The 16787-nt window shown below is 47.7% G+C and overlaps 1 protein-coding gene across 2 annotated transcripts in view; it reads right to left on the reverse strand.

The window, feature by feature from the left end:
• Positions 1–16787, reverse strand: part of LOC148542372 (caM kinase-like vesicle-associated protein) — an 86293-nt gene that overhangs the window by 32314 nt on the left and 37192 nt on the right. The window lies entirely within an intron of this gene.

Here is a 16787-nt window from a genome sequence, read left to right on the forward strand (position 1 = left end):
TGTGCTCAACCATGGATATCTCTAAAACTTGAACTGTAGGGGAGCCTTGAGGACCACGTTCATGAACCACTGTGTCTGAGTTCATTGACAGGCTGCATCATCAAAAATATCAATCTACACAGTTTGTATGTACTTAATATGTTGCTTATTTACAAAATGGCTTCCTCAGCTGTGTATATTTGATAGATGCACTTTAAAAACTCGCCCTGCAGAGATCTCGCTGATGCACAACACTTGGGGGCCTGTATATTATTTATCTGCGGTTATCGTATGGTTGTATTTACCAATGTGTTCTGTCAGGACAAAGCTTCTGTAAAGAGGATGTCCTTTACCAATGTGTTCTGTCAGGACAAAGCTTCTGTAAAGAGCCTGTCCTTTACCAATGTGTTCTGTCAGGACAAAGCTTCTGTAAAGAGCCTGTCCTTTACCAATGTGTTCTGTCAGGACAAAGCTTCTGTAAAGAGCCTGTCCTTTACCAATGTGTTCTGTCAGGACAAAGCTTCTGTAAAGAGCCTGTCCTTTACCAATGGGAAATTGTAGCCAATGTCACCTGAAGTTAAGCCATTCGGAGCTTGATAAATTGGGTAATTTTGTCGATTGCATAAAGATACTGTATAAAGGGATGGCATTATATGCCGTTAACTATGAAGATGTCTGAAAAGTCAGTGATTTCTCCAGCGTTAGGGGTCTAATAAATAGACCTGGGCCCCCATGTATTAATGTTCGCACTTGCAATGCGATTTGGGCATGACATTACCACCCATTATCGCATTGCTATATGCGATCATAGCACCGGGATGTATTATCGGGCACATGCAGGGAGAGGGGCTCCGAAAGGGATGTAGTTGGCATTCTCGCGTGTGGGATGCGGAAGGTCCAAATACCGGCGCTGAAATCCCGACAGGTCGGGATCCCGGTACCAGTATCTCGACCATCGGCATCCCGTATCGGGGTGTTAGGGGGAGGTTAGCGTTAGCTAGCGGGGTTAGGCACCGGGGAGGACGTGTTAGGATTAGGGTGTGGGAGGTTAGGTTTAGGAAACGGGGGAGGAGGGGGGGGGGGTTAGGTTTAGGCACCGGGGAGGGGGTCTTAGGGTTACGCACATGCGCAGACGGACCGTTGCGCTGGCAGCAGGTGAGTGGAGGACCCCGCCGACGAGGACTGCGCGGGACCTCGCTGGAGGGGTAAGTATTGATGATATTAGTGCCATTTTCGTTTGGATCACAGTGATACTAAACGAAAATTGCCGCTGGTATTTTCGTCCGTTTATAAATGAGGCCCGTTGAATGATAAATGGGCGCCCTGATCTTAAAATGACCTTTCTCTGGTGAAAACTGAATTTTTAGCTGGAGTTAGTTAAATAGATCCCTTTTTCCTTAAACATGTATTTGTCAATGTACGTATAACAGAAGTCTGTATAGAATTCTGATGCCATGTTCAGAAGTTGCCTATTAAATATCAGAGTGGTTGTATCACATGGCACCTCTGAAATGTTGGGGGGGAGCGAGCCGCCTTCTTGCCCACCCCTCCTGTTCCAACGCCCATGGTTGCATCACATGGCACGTGCCCACAGAACTCTAACTGTGGGGTTGGTGGTGCCATCGGCTGGGAGAATTCACTTCTCATGAAAGCAAACACATTAAGCATCAGTTTCCATATTTATCACTGCTCCAAATCTGGTGCTGAAAACCTGAGATTCAAAGAGCGTCCATGTGAGCAAGTGTAGAACAGATGGACCAAATACAGATCACCGCACACACAGCCTGTTCCATCCAGCCACTGCGCAAACAACAGTCTGTTCTATCCAGCAACTTCAGTCCCCGTACACCCTGTACTGCCCTGTCACACACATAGCAGGCAGTATACAGCTACTGTACACATATACTGTCCCAAACACAGCAACCGGAAATTGCTTTTCTACAGTGAGTTTACAAAAATCAGATCAAATCACAGTGTAGTGTTATGTGCCGAGTGATACCTGAAAAATTCCATCATGATGTCGGCTATTTTCACAAGTAGATGGGCATTAGCTGTGCCACCGCATAAATGTGTGCATCTCGGCACATGGGCAGATACCACCCGTCAGTTCCATGCGCGCAGTGGGAGAGTAGTACACTACTGCAGTTCTGCACCCGCATAAAAAAAAAAACTATGGGAGCGTCAAACTGCTAATATCTGAGATATCTGTTGCTTTGCCCTATTTTAAAAAGTGCCAGTACTAATATTTGCCTTAGTATTTAAGGCAAATACAAACTTAATAGCCAACTTCCCAGTCATTCCACACCCAAACTGTCCCCCCCCCCCCCTCCGTTCATAACCAAGCTGACTCTGGCACTACCACAGGACTGATCTTTACAAAGTAAGAGCTTACGCCTTTTTTTGTGGGATAACCCACTTCATCGGATGAACTTGTGGGCCATATCGCAATGAAACGCGACAGCTACACCACTTTGGGACCACCACTGGCGCCGATCTTTACAAGATCGTTGGCTTATGCTGGGTACATATGGACAGATACATTGGCCGATCAATTGCTGCCCGTCGGCCAGTGTGTACCCGCGATATGTCGATGAACGTCGTCGTTCATCGACATATCTGTCCAACGGCTGTGCAGCACAGCCAATGCGATATGTCTGCAGACATATCTGCCCATCAGCAAGTGTGTACACACACAGTGGCAGCCGCGAGGAGGGGGACGGGACACACCCCCGACCCGGCCGCCGGGACCCGAAGGCACAAGCAGACGAAGATCGTTGAGTGTGTATGAATGACCATCATCTGCAGGTATATCTGTCAGGTGTGTACCCACCTTAAAGGTGCGTACACACTGGGCGATAAAGTGGACGACTGAACGATATCGTTATCGTTCAGTCGTCCACTTTATCGTCCATTTTTAAGCCCAAAAAGATGAACGATGACGACTATGCGCGTTCCCGCGGGTCGTTCGTCATCATCGTTCATCGGGCTGACATACAGGCCAACCTGACGATTTCGTCAGGTTGCTGCATGTCAGGGAATGGGGGAGAGAGCCCGGTGCTGAACGATATCGTTAATGATACCGTTCAGCGGCTGTGCTCAATGTCATAAACGACATTGAGCACAGCCTGCCGGGGACACACTACACGATATCGCTCAGGGAGCATATCGTCTAGTGTGTACCCACCTTTAGTCATTACACGGATCAAGTCTCTCAATTCACTTGAAAAAAAATACACAATCAGTCCTCTCCAGTCTTCCCCCAAACACCCCCTCACCCCAGTCACTAGTATTATATACACAGCAGATGACAAGGACAGGTTTCTAAGTAAGGATTAATAGGAGCAGACTATGTGTGTTACAGCTGGCTTGCTTTATACATATAATGGGTGAAATTGTTTATAATCAGTCTAACATGAAAAAAAAAAACAGTTTCCTTTAGTGCCGCAGCTTCTAATTAAATCAGGACATTCTTTCACATGAACAAAATATGTAACATTTAAAATTATTTTTGGTACAAGACAAAAATGTAATTTGCATTCCTCGGAATTTCAGGTCATCATCCTATCTGTATTACATTTGATACAGTTTCCTAGAAGCGATATACCTTTTGCGGAGCAGCAGAAGTGGACATTGCACAGCCTCCAGGGGGCAGTATTGGATCCATATTTATGTTGGTGAAATATAACAAGTAAACCGTGGAGATTTGTTACTGAATGTAAATGAAAATACAGTTGCAGCAGCCCGGGGTCAGGACAAATTAAACACCCCCCACCCCTCCCAATTCCTTCATGGCATGCTACTATAACCCAACCAATCACAGCTACTTTCTGAATAGGGTGAATCAGCCAGTGAATGAACAGTTTGAGTGTAATACAGTAATCCTAAATTGAATACGTACAATCTTACATGGGCTGGGTACGGGATTCCGGCGGTCAGAATACAGATAGCAGCATTCCGGCAGTCAGAATTCATAAGTATCCTAACCCACCTTTCCCACAGCCTAACCCTCCCCTCTGGGGCGTTTCTAGAGAGACTGCAAAGAGACTAAGAATGCACATGGGCCCCCTCCTCCGTCTGGCTGTGCAATAAGCGGTGCGTGGCCAGCGCTGCACTTATAGACTCTGGACACTAGAGTGTGCCCAGAGTCTATAGCGCAGGGCACCGGGAAAGAGGCTGTGGCGGCCATTTTTCAGATGTTTTTACAGGCACAGACACCGGAGCCAACGTGCGACTTTGGAGAGGTAAGTATAATATGGGACCCAGGGGCCCGTGTGCACCGCACACCCTGCACCCATTATAAATACGTCCCTGCCTCCCCTCCCGTAGCCTTAACCCCCCTTCGCTTGCAGCCTAATCCTAACCCTTATGCCTGAAGCCTAACCGGTCCCCTAGTGCCTAACCCAAAGCCTAACCTTCCCTATAACCCTAATACTTACCGTCGGGATTCTGGAGCCGGGATTCCGGCAGTGGTCGTGATTCATGCGCCGGGATTCTGACCACCAGGATGCCGAATACATACCTCTTAGATTAGATCTCTTGACTATGTTTTATTGCTTCAAGTCATATTATTTATTGGACTAATTTCTACCCCTCTCCTGTTTTTAGTTGTAAAATTCTAACTATTCCTTCAATATTTAAACCAAAAAAAATTATTTTAAAAGTCTACATAGTAATAAATAGGTTTTATGTTGCATATTCTACATTCACCATCTCCTTATATAGGAGAATTCTCTTATCCGGACATTCACCCTATATCCCATTCCCCTTTATATTGGGAGTTACGGGTAAGATACCCTCTCACAGTAACACAACGCAAGATAAAACCTATATATGGCACCACACCTCCCAACATAACAGGGGGCATAGCCACATCACATTGAGCGTGTGCCACGGCAGGCGTGTGTTGTGCTAGGTTGCCCCTTGCCACCTTCTGCTTCTCCCCAACCCTACAATGGCTGCCATGTACCAGTAGCAACCCCCACCCCAACTGATTGGGACGGCGGGACAGGGCGCGCTCAAACAATACTGCCAGCTGAAGTCGCAACAGCTGGCAATGATGCCTGAGTGACTCAGCTGCCCCCGGGTGATGGTAATGTGTAGTCTGCAAGCTATGCTCACACTCTGTAACACAACTCATCCAGAGACTGCATTAAATCCCACAAACACAAGATTGTACTTACGACACCGTCACATTTGGACTGTGGTAAAGCTGCATTCGCCCACAAGAACACTTACAGCAGATGCAGAGCAGGATACGCAGGTTTGGAAACTATCTCCCCTGAGCATCCTGCCGGCTCCAGAGAGCCCAAATAAATCAATGGTAATGTAAATTCTCCAAACCACATACTGTACTTTAATTGCATCTGATCACAACTCTGCGCACTTAAATATAGTGCAATGAGACAGCAGCAGACCTTACTTCATTTACTGGCAAATAGGAGAACAGCCAGTGGTTCCAAATATCAATCTCAGAGGGAGGCAGACGAAATATTGGCAGTTATGGAAAGGGTTAATGCCAGCGATAACGCTGCTATAGTTGGCCATAACCCCTGTGGATGGTATGAATCGCCGGCTCTCACTGGCAAAGGCTGAGGCTCCTCGATGGTTCTGTGAGTGGACCCTTGTTAGTATTACACAGTAGCTGTATTGGAGGAACTAGCACAAGATCTGTTATTTTCATCTCAGGTGAAACAGATGAAAAACATATTTTTTTTTTAAATATGTTCTATTTGAGACGAGTAAAGCATGTTTTTAATGTGTCATATATTTTTTTCTGTAATAGTAATATAGTGGAAAACTCAAATCTGCGCCTGTGTGACTGGCCCTGTGAAGTGCTAAGTTAACCCTTTCCAGTCCAGGACAACGGAGTACCTAATGAAGATGAGGGGGTTAAATTGGTTATTCAACGGAAAAGAATATATGACTACAATACGATTTCCTCCACCGCCCACCTAGTATCATTTGTCCGGTCATAGACTTGAGCCCAGATTGCCAGGGACAGAACACACCGCGTACCGTCATCTACTGACAGCTTGTTAGTAACAGGAGCAGAACGGATCGTTTCTGATAAAGCCAAATGGCGGCCTGCAGTCACATTATGCTCTGGGCGGAATTCAGTGGTTCTCGAGCGGTATTCAATTGTTGGTGCCGGTATATAAAACACAATACCTACAATATGCTAAAAATGATAAATTACTAAAACTATTCAATAAACTTCAATAGAACTGTTTAGTATAGGCAGCTACCCCAAGTTACGTCCTGTTCCAGGCCAGCACCGAAAAATTGGGGGTCTTAAGGTGTGCCAACACGGTGTATTTATAATAGTTCAGTAACGCCTTAGTTGTCCTTTTGAGTCTTTAGTTGTTGAAGTTGGAGGATAAGGTTCTTATTGTTTCTACAATGTGACCATACATGCCTACTCTCACGAAAATCGCAGGAGGCTTCCAATGTTCCAGGTAGCCCCCCGCAACCCCCAGAAGAGTAGGCATATCTCCCGCCTAGTTACTAGTGAAGTGGGCAGGATGGGGAATTTCTGGGTCCCGCGAGTAGGGGGCGGGATAAAATGATGTGAAACGCATAATTTAGCCTAGGGGCCTAATTACGTATACACTCTGGCCCCGCCCCCCCCAAAGTGATCAACAGAAACTCCTCCCTGGGCTTCTCCCGGGGAGGAGATATATGATGTCGGCAAGTATACAGTATACGAGACCCTCACACCAGAGTTCACCAAAAAAATGCAATAATCAGTTTCTGTATACTTGATTGATAAAAAGTTACATATCTTACACAGCACATGCAGAGTGGCCTATAGGGGTTAGATGTTTATAACTTGATGTCCCTCCCCTTCAGAAGTATGAGCTCTATGACAGCAAGTTAGGCCACTATCACTCCTGCATTATCACCCAATGCGTTTAGTCAAATATCGACTTCTTCAGGGGTGTCTTAAAGTAAAAATGGGTGTCTCATATGTACCACACAATACAATTTTAAAACTTATATAAACTTGCTTACAGTACAATAACAATTGCAAAACTCTGTTTAAACAGTCTGTCTCAATATCGTGCCCATATATTTTTAAATGGTCTCATTAAAAAAACAATAATAATAATTATATATATAAATATTTCCTAATTGCATCTGCTTTACAGGCTCCAATCCCTATGGGTATTTGCTCTACCCGGTCCTTTGCTATAAGAATGTGTTTCCACTGTGTACAGCGATTTTTCCACATTTTAAAACTCACAGTGAACCCTTTCCCCCAGCCGTACTCGAGCAGTAACAGACCCAGGTCCATTAAGAAGATGGAGCCAAAGTCAAGTGGGTACAAACAAACCTGCATTTACCACCGACTCAGAATAAGGCCTTCCGCACTAGTTTAACCATTTACCCGGTTATCCAAGCCGTTCTCATTCCAGAAAATAAATAAAATATATTAGACGAGGCAATCAAAACATATACAGCAATTAAAAATATTTTATAGCTAAATCCTCCTCTCCACCCCACTCACATCGATTTTCTAAGGACTACAAACTAATTTCTCAACGTCTATAGCTAGGTACACACTATGCGGTTCTGGGCCCGACATAGTTACATCTGTCAGATAGGGCCGATAATCGTGTGGTGTGTGCCCGGCACCAGGGTACGGCGGCTGATCTAAAACCCTTTGGATTGGCTCCCAGTATAGCGTGTGCTGCATGCGCTATGTCGGTCCCGTCATTTTGAGATCATTTAGACAGAGCAGTGTGTACGGAGACACTGTATCGGCTATTACGCTGTATGCAAAGTGCTGCAGAGTCTGCTCGAGCTGTATAAGTAAATGATAATGATGTGGAGAGCAGGCCGTGCTGTAGATGAAGGGGTAAGTGCTCGATGTGAATGCACGAGGTATGTAACAGTGATTATAATAAACATAAGGGAGAAAGATGCAGATGAAAACACGTTAGAATCAGAAGGCGCAGTAGATTGCTCCCCTTCTGGTAGACACACGGAGGCACCCTAGCCCAAGCTGGGTATAGGAAACGAAGATGGAGAGATAGATAAAAGACTGGCATTCCACAGAAACCACAAACGACTTGCCTGGGTGCCCTCCTTCACATGGAATCTAAATAGATGAAAAGACGTAAGGCGGCACTCACAGGTCTCCCAATTAGTTAAACAACTGACACAAGGTCTGTACTGTCAAAGGAATCTGACATTTCAGTCTTTTTATTAAGACTGTAGTATAGAAAGATATATATATATTAGGGGTGTGCACCGGACACTTTTCGTGTTTTGGTTTTGGATCTGGATCTTTCTTCGTGTTTTGGATCTGGATTGGTTTTGCCAAAACCACCCTTCCGTGTTTTGGGTTCTGGGTTTTGTGTTTTGGATCTGGATTTTTTCTTAAAAAATAAAAAAAAACCGCTAAAATCACATAAATGGGCCTTTTTTTGTTCCTACGCTATTAATAACCCCAATAACATTAATTTCCACTCATTTCCACTCTATTCTGAACACCTCACACCTCACAATATTGTTTTTAGGCCAAAAGGTTGTACCGAGGAAGCTGGATGACTATGCTAAGCGACACAAGGGGGCGGCACAAACACGTGGCCCATCTAGGAGTGGCACTGCAGTGGCAGACAGGAAGCCAATCAGCGTTATGGTGCCCATTTGCATGTAGCACGAACCCGGGAGATCCGTGCTACATGCATCTGTGTGATTGGCACAGAGCAATGACAGGTCCGTGAGACCCGTCTGTGCTGCTGTGGTAAAAAAAAAAAAAAAAAACCTGTGTAAAAAAATAAAAAAATGGCGTGCACCCCCCCAAAAAAGAGCAACCAGCCCCGGGCATTAGTAACCCAGTGCTGGGTGTGCTTAAATACAGGGGACAAACGACGTAGGGGTCCCCTGTACTTAAGCACAACCAGCACCGGGCTAGTCAGAACCAGCGCTGGTTGCCAAAATACGGGGGACAAACGACGTAGGGGTCCCCTGTATTCTGCGCAACCAGCTCTGGGCTCTGATCCGGTCCTGGTTCTGGAAATATAGGGGACAAAAAATGAGTAGGGTTCCCCTGTATGTTCCAGAACCAGCACTGGACTTTTTCTAGCGGGGGGCTGATGCCACAGCCAGGGGAGCCCTTTCACCGGGCCCCCCAGCCGCAGCATCAACCCTGACCGCTAGTCAGCCCAGGCCGGGGATCCCTGGAGAGCTGGGGACCCCCCCAATAAAGGGGTCACCCTCTCCAGGGCACCCCAGGCCCAGGCTGATAGCCCGGGGCTATCCCCGCCACCCCTGGTGGCGGTGGGTGGCGGGTTGATTGTGTGGTGTGGTGTAAATAAAGAATATCAAACATTGTCTTTACAAGTAGAACTGCAAGTCCCAGCTAGCCTGCCCCGCATGCTGGTACTTGGAGAACCACAAGTACCAGCATGCAGGGCATTAAGGGCCCACTAGTACCTGTAGTTCACCTGTAAAAAAAATGTTTAAAAAAACACAGGACACACACACCGTGACAGTATAAGTTTATTAAACATACATACACACACACACATGTACACATACTCACCTATGTAACCTGTAGCATCGGTCCACTTGTCCGGTAAAGTATCCCTAGGGGACCTGTGAAAAAAAACATACTCACCATCTCCTATGCGAGGTTCTGTCCTCTTCGTTCCAAAGTAGGCATCCCCGGACTTGGCAAAAAAAAAAAACGAAAACGCGATCCACGAACTTAGTACCGTTCTATAGAACGGTACTTCCCGAATGAGAGCTTAGCGGCGGGGTATCACCATGGAAACCCCGCTGCTAAGCGTTCATTGGCTGAGAGAGGTCATCTCCCGTCTCTCAGCCAATGAACGGCTCCCTCCATTGTAGTCAATGGTGGGAACCGCAGGGTAAACTTTAATAACCTTGCGGCTCCCAGCATTGACTACAATGGAGGGAGCCGTTCATTGGCTGAGAGAGACGGGAGATGGCCTCTCTCAGCCAATGAACGCTTAGCAGCGGGGTTTCCATGGTGATACCCCGCCGCTAAGCTCTCATTCGGGAAGTACCGTTCTATAGAACGGTACTAAGTTCGTGGATCGCGTTTTCGTTTTTTTTTTTTTGCCAAGTCCGGGGATGCCTACTTTGGAACGAAGAGGACAGAACCTCGCATAGGAGATGGTGAGTATGTTTTTTTTCACAGGTCCCCTATGGATACTTTACCGGACAAGTGGACCGATGCTACAGGGTTACATAGGTGAGTATGTGTACATGTGTGTGTGTGTATGTATGTTTAATAAACTTATACTGTCACGGTGTGTGTGTCCTGTGTTTTTTTTAAACATTTTTTTACAGGTGAACTACAGGTACTAGTGGGCCCTTAATGCCCTGCATGCTGGTACTTGTGGTTCTCCAAGTACCAGCATGCGGGGCAGGCTTGCTGGGACTTGCAGTTCTACTTGTAAAGACAATGTTTGATATTCTTTATTTACACCACACCACACAATCAACCCGCCACCCACCACCACCAGGGGTGGCGGGGATAGCCCCGGGCTATCAGCCTGGGCCTGGGGTGCCCTGGAGAGGGTGACCCCTTTATTGGGGGGGTCCCCAGCTCTCCAGGGATCCCCGGCCTGGGCTGACTAGCGGTCAGGGCTGATGCTGCGGCTGGGGGGCCCGGTGAAAGGGCTCCCCTGGCTGTGGCATCAGCCCCCCGCTAGAAAAAGTCCAGTGCTGGTTCTGGAACATACAGGGGAACCCTACTCATTTTTTTCCCCTGTATTTCCAGAACCAGGACCGGATCAGAGCCCAGAGCTGGTTGCGCAGAATACGGGGGACCCCTACGTCGTTTGTCCCCCGTATTTTGGCAACCAGCTCTGGTTCTGACTAGCCCGGTGCTGGTTGTGTTTAAGTACAGGGGACCCCTATGTCGTTTGTCCCCTGTATTTAAGCACACCCAGCACTGGGTCACTAATGCCCGGGGCTGGTTGCTCTTTTTTTGGGGGGGAGGACGCCATTTTTTTCTCTTTTTACACAGGTTTTTTTTTTTTTTATTTACCACAGCAGCACAGACGGGTCTCACGGACCCGTTAGTGCTCTGTGTCAATGACACAGATGCAAGTAGCACGGATCTCCTGGTCCGTGCGTGCATCTGTGTCATTGAAATACACAGCAGCACAGACGGGTCTCACTGACCCATCTGTGCTCTGTGTCACTGTCAATCACACAGATGCATGTAGCACGGATCTCACGAGTCCGTGCTACATGCAAATGAGCACCATAATGCTGATTGGCTGAGAGCCGTGACAGACGGCTCTGTCAGCCAATCAGCACTTTGCCCATTAAAGGCAAAGGCATTTTTTTTTAAATGGCCGCTCGAGGCAAAACCTCGAGATCCGACAGCAGATCTCGAGGTTTTGCCTCGGGAGAGGGATCCGGGGCAGACAGGGAGATCCGAGCTTGGGCTCGGATCGCCCCGGATCCCCGAAGTTCGGGTGGGTTCGGTTCTCAGGGAACCGAACCCGCTCATCCCTAATATATATATATATATATATATATATATATATATAGTGTTCATCCATTGGGGTAGTGGAATGGAGGGAATGGCATCTTCAATGAGTAGATGACCACAAATGGTAGGTCTTTATAAAGTCAGGTCCTATAATGAGAGCCTAGCACCAGAAGCACCCAGAGAGTTGTACAACAGCTTTTAGTGTAAAGTATTGCAAATTTATTTTGCTTAAAAAGTAACAGACAATGACAAAAACATAAAAAGCTTACTTCAATTAATTATAGAACGCCACCAATGGTATATTGGCAACACTAATCCTTTGTCTAGCCCTATTATTGGGGTAAAGGTTCTTGGTTGTTGGCAGACCAATATGGCGGTTCCATATAATATCACCCTACGCGTTTCGTCAATAGGACTTCATCAGGGGTATAGCAAGCCATAATAGTCTATTCATATGAAACAGAATTCCTTTTGAGTAGAACTTGGTTAGTGGTAATAACAATGTGGTTCAACTAGGATCGTACATAGACCACTGGTGAGTAATGTGATCTCTAGCTGACATGCAGACTCTCTGCATGTCAGCTAGAGATCACATTACTCACCAGTGGTCTATGTATATATCGAATTTTTGGGATCCATTCTTGACAGGGGGATCTGTCTGGAGGTGCAGCTAAGTCAGTAATACTATATTGTTACAATTGTAAATCCCTATTCTATAGCAAAGGAAGTGTATATTCAACTGTTTCTAAAATAATAATAAATATATATATATATATATATACACACACACACATACATACATACAGGTTGCGTCTCCCATATCCAAAATGTTTGGGACCAGAGGTATTTTGGATAACGGAAGATTCCGTATTTTGGAATAATTGCATATCATAATGAAATATCTTGGGAATAGGACCCAAATATACACACATAATGCATTTATGTGGTATATTCACCTTATAAACACAGCCTGCAGGTAATTTTATACAATATTTTCAATAATATTGTGGCTCAAACAAAGTTTGAGTACAGAAATGAAATTCATTTATGTATCATATACACCTTATACACACAGCCTGAAGTTAATTTTATACAATATTTTTAATAATTTGTGCCTTAGACAAAGTTTGTGTACATTGAACCATCAAAAATCAAAAGGTTTCATTATATCAGTCATGCCAAAATAATTCTGTATTCCGGAATATTTGGATATGGGAGACTCAACCTGTGTGTGTGTATATATATATATATTTTTATTATATATATATATACACACACTAGCTGATGTAACCGGACCTTAGATATTTACTGTTTCCATGTCACCACTCCAGTAACAAATCACCTCTGTAGTAATTCATCCCCACCCTCACTGCTATAGTAAGACATTACCCTCCCTCACCTGTGTACTAACACATTCCACTACCTCACATCTGTAGTAACACATTTCCCCTCCCTCACCTGTGATGTAACACATTCGACATTCCCCTCTCTCACCTGTGTAGAAATACAATCCCTCACAACTGTAGAGACACATTACCCTCACTCACACCTGTAGTAACTTATTCTCCTACCTCACCTGTGTAGTAACACATTCTCCTCTCTCACCTATGTAGTAACACATTCCATTCCCTCACTATTCAAATAGGGGAGCCATACCAACTGTCAGTGATGTTTGGCAGCACTTGGGGTGACAGTTGGTCTTTGAATATTGAACTCTGCCGCAGCCACAATGAGACAGTCAGACAGGATATTGCACAGGGGGAGGAAACATTTTAGCCCTTTTCGTGCCCTTAGGAATTTAAAAAAATCCCTTCTTAGGGGGCACCTGCATCATAGAAGGAATATACTCCCATGATTTTCATGATTCTAGGTCCAGGGGTTTTGGCTTGGCGTTGATGAGTCCGTTTTTATTTATTATATATATATATATACACACACACAGCCTGTCCCCTCCAGTCACTACACACACACACACACAGCCTGTCCCCTCCAGTCACTGCACACACACACAGCCTGTCCCCTCCAGTCACTACACACACACACAGTCTGTCCCCTCCAGTCACTACACACACACAGCCTGTCCTCTCCAGTCACTACACACACAGCTTGTCCTCTCCAGTCACTACACACACACACACAGCCTGTCCCCTCCAGTCACTACACACACAGCCTGTCTCCTCCAGTCACTACACACACACACAGTCTGTCACCACACACACACACACACACACTCAGCTTGTCCTCTCCAGTCACTACACACACATACACAGCCTGTCCTCTCCAGTCACTACACACACACAGCCTGTCCTCTCCAGTCACTACACACACACACACAGCCTGTCCTCTCCAGTCACTACACACACACCAGGCTTGCCTACCCTACAGATTTGGCCGGGAGCCTCCCGATTTTCGGGTGCAGCTCCCGGCCCCCTGGAAAGGCAGGCAAGCCTCCCGGAACCCACCGACCCTCCCGTCCTCCCCCCTGAAAAGACTAGAAACCCCCACAGCCGGAGAGCCGGTGACGCGATTCTCGCTGAATCGCATCATCGCGGCCCCGCCCCCTGCTTCACACTGCCGAAAATAACGGCATTGTGAAGAGGGGCGGAGCCACAGTGACGCGATTGTCCGGCTCCGCCCCTGGCTCCACCCCCAATGTACCACCAACTGGCTGGCCCGCCCCCGCCCCCCCGGCTTTTAGCCGACAATCAGCTCCCTCCCAGAAGGCTGGAGCTGATTGTCGGCAAGTATGACACACAGAGCCTGTACTCTCCAGTCACTACACACACACAGCCTGTCCTCACCAGTCACTACACACACACACACAGCCTTTCCTCTCCAGTCACTACGACACACACAGCCTGTCCTCTCCAGTCACTACACACACACACACACACAGCCTGTCCTCTCCAGTCACTACACACACAGCCTGTCCTCTCCAGTCACTACACACACACACACACACACACACACAGCCTGTCCTCTCCAGTCACTACACACACACAGCCTGTCCTCTCCAGTTACAAAACACACACACAGCCTGTCCTCTCCAGCCACTACACACACACACACAGCCTGTCCTCTCCAGTCACTACACACACACACACAGCCTGTCCTCTCCAGTCACTACACACACACACACAGCCTGTCCCCTCCAGTCACTACACACACACAGCCTGTCCTCTCCAGTCACTACACACACACAGCCTGTCCTCTCCAGTTACAAAACACACACACAGCCTGTCCTCTCCAGTCACTACACACACACACACAGCCTGTCCTCTCCAGTCACTACACACACACAGCCTGTCCTCTCCAATCACTACGCACAGAGCCTGTGCTCTCCAGTCCCTACACACACACACAGACTGTCCTCTCCAGTCACTACACACACACAGCCTGTCCTCTCCAGTCACTACACACACACACACAGCCTGTCCCCTCCAGTCACTACACACACACACACACACCCTGTCCTCTCCAGTCACTGCACACACACAGCCTGTCCTCTCCAGTTACTAAACACACACACAGCCTGTCCTCTCCAGTCACTACACACACACAGCCTGTCCTCTCCAGTTACTAAACACACACAGCCTGTCCTCTCCAGTTACTAAACACACACACAGCCTGTCCTCTCCAGTCACTACACACACAGCCTGTCCCCTCCAGTCACTACACACACACAAAGTCTGTCCCCTCCAGTCACTACACACGGCCTGTCCTCTCCAGTCACTACACACACACAGCCTGTACTCTCCAGTCACTACACACACACAGCCTGTCCTCTCCAGTCACTACACACACACACACACAGCCTGTCCTCTCCAGTCACTACGACACACACAGCCTGTCCTCTCCAGTCACTACACACACACACACACACACACAGCCTGTCCTCTCCAGTCACTACACACACAGCCTGTCCTCTCCAGTCACTACACACACACACACAGCCTGTCCTCTCCAGTCACCACACACACACAGCCTGTCCTCTCCAGTCACTACACACACACACACACAGCCTGTCCTCTCCAGTCACTACACACACACAGCCTGTCCTCTCCAGTCACTACACACACACAGCCTGTCCTCTCCAGTCACTACACACACACACAGCTTGTCCTCTCCAGTCCCTACACACACACAGCCTGTCCCCTCCAGTCACTATGCACACACAGCCTCTCCTCTCCAGTCCCTACACACACACACACACACACAGCCTGTCCCCTCCAGTCACTACGCACACACAGCCTGTCCTCGCCAGTCCCTACACACACACAGCCTGTCCTCGCCAGTCCCTACACACACACAGCCTGTCCCCTCCAGTCACTACACACACAGCCTGTCCTCTCCAGTCACACACACACACAGCCTGTCCCCTCCAGTCACTACACACACAGCCTGTCCTCTCCAGTCCCTACACACACAGCCTGTCCTCTCCAGTCCCTACACACACACACACAGCCTGTCCTCTCCAGTCACTACACACACACAGCCGGTCCTCTCCAGTCACTACACAAGCACACAGCCTGTCCTCTCCAGTCACTACACACGCACACAGCCTGTCCTCTCCTGTCACTACACACGCACACAGCCTGTGCTCTCCAGTCCCTACACACACAGCCTGTCCTCTCCAGTCCCTACACACACACACACAGCCTGTCCCCTCCAGTCACTACACACACAGCCTGTCCTCTCCAGTCCCTACACACACAGCCTGTCCTCTCCAGTCACTACACACACAGCCTGTCCTCTCCAGTCACTACACACACAGCCTGTCCTCTCCAGTCCCTACACACACAGCCTGTCCTCTCCAGTCACTACACACACACACACACACAGCCTGTCCTCTCCAGTCACTACACACACACACACACACACACACACACACACAGCCTGTCCTCTCCAGTCACTACACACACAAGGCCTGTCCTCTCCAGTCACTACACACACGCACAGCCTGTCCCCTCCAGTCACTACACACACACACACACCCTGTCCTCTCCAGTCACTACACACACACAGCCTGTCCTCTCCAGTTACTAAACACACACACAGCCTGTCCTCTCCAGTCACTACACACACACAGCCTGTCCTCTCCAGTTACTAAACACACACACAGCCTGTCCTCTCCAGTCACTACACACACAGCCTGTCCTCTCCAGTCACTACACACACACACACACAGCCTGTCCTCTCCAGTCACTACACACACACACACACAGCCTGTCCTCTCCAGTCACTACACACACACAGCCTGTCCTCTCCAGTCACTACACACACACACAGCCTGTCCTCTCCAGTCACTACACACACACAGCCTGTCCTC

The sequence above is a fragment of the Taudactylus pleione genome, unplaced genomic scaffold (genome assembly GCF_031769625.1).
Source record: "Taudactylus pleione unplaced genomic scaffold, aTauple2 ptg000013l, whole genome shotgun sequence".
NCBI lineage: Eukaryota > Metazoa > Chordata > Amphibia > Anura > Myobatrachidae > Taudactylus > Taudactylus pleione.